Raw genomic sequence first — 1,298 nt, forward strand, 5'->3', positions numbered from 1 at the left:
AGCAAACAAATGTGTGTCCACATATCGCTTGGTCACTGTCCAACAGCCACCAGCATGTAGAGGGAACGTGGTCCTGCTTCAGACAGACCGCGTGGTCTAGCGGGAAGGATGCTAAGCTGGGGACCGGGAGGTGTGGTTTCTACTCCCAGCTCACAGCACTGACCTGAGATCCCATTTCCTGACCTGAAATGCAGGAAAGCCTACACTAGCTGTTTTCTAGTTTCTGGTTCTAAAGCAGCGATTCTCAACCCGTGGGTCGCGACCCCTTTGGCGGTCGAACGACCCTTTCACAGGGGTCGCCTAAGACCATCCTGCCTATCAGATATTTACATGATGATTCATAACAGTAACAACATGACAGTTATGAAGTAGCAACGAAAATAATTTTATGGCTGGGTCACAACATGAGGAACTGTATTTAAAGGGCCAGAAGTTTGAGAACCACTGTTCTAAAGTTTGGTTACTCCAAGTTTCTAGACCAAAGATTGTCTTTCTTTTCACATTTTGTAGGGCTCCGCAAACTGTGGCCCCAGGGGCCAGCCGCCTGTCGGGCAAATGAAGTCTCACTAAAACCCAGTCATGTTCATGTGTGTACCGTGTCTGGCTGCGTTTGCAATACAACAGCAGAGCTGAGTGGTTGAGGCAGAGTGTTGTGCAAAGCCTAACACATGTACTAGCTGCTCCTTTAAAAATGTGTGTCGACCCCCCTTCGGCTTCAGAAAGAAACAGATCTACAGTGAAACATCCTGTCTTGCAAAACAAAATTATTTCAAAATTTTCCACTTTTGTTATGCATTTTAAAGTAATTACTAAATATTTATTTTGGCCTTGTATACTCTTTCTAACCTACCTACCCTCGCTGACAGACGCTCCTTACACTAAGAATCACACACTGGAATGGATAAGGAAGGATCACCTATGGACTAGAATCAGAAGATAAAAGTCTCTGCTTAATTCTTTTTTTTTTTTTTCTAAAGACTAAGAAGGAAAACTGAGCACGGGGGCGGTGGTGGGGGGGATGAGGGGATATTAAAAACTGCCTGGAGAACTGTCTCCAAGTCTCCCCATCTGCTATCTGCTAAATCCGCTCAGCCAAGTCGGCATCCAGGTTGAACTGACTGCCAGCAGCCCCTTCCTGTGTTTCCCGTGGAGCTGCGAGCTTTACTTATTTGCCCGCTCTCGTTATTGGACACACCTCCTGGGCAGGTCACCAAGCTTGCCAAGGGGAAAGAGAGTTCATTCCTCTCCCCCGACTACCACCCCCTGGGAAGTGAAAATAACAGAGAGATGGCAGGGCA

The 1,298-nt window shown here is 47.0% G+C and overlaps 1 protein-coding gene across 1 annotated transcript in view; it reads right to left on the reverse strand.

Annotated features, from left to right (window-relative positions):
- Nucleotides 1-1,298, reverse strand: part of DNAH8 (dynein, axonemal, heavy chain 8) — a 294,659-nt gene that overhangs the window by 158,680 nt on the left and 134,681 nt on the right. The window lies entirely within an intron of this gene.

Source organism: Myotis davidii, unplaced genomic scaffold (genome assembly GCF_000327345.1).
Source record: "Myotis davidii unplaced genomic scaffold, ASM32734v1 scaffold289, whole genome shotgun sequence".
In the NCBI taxonomy this organism is placed as follows: Eukaryota; Metazoa; Chordata; class Mammalia; order Chiroptera; family Vespertilionidae; genus Myotis; species Myotis davidii.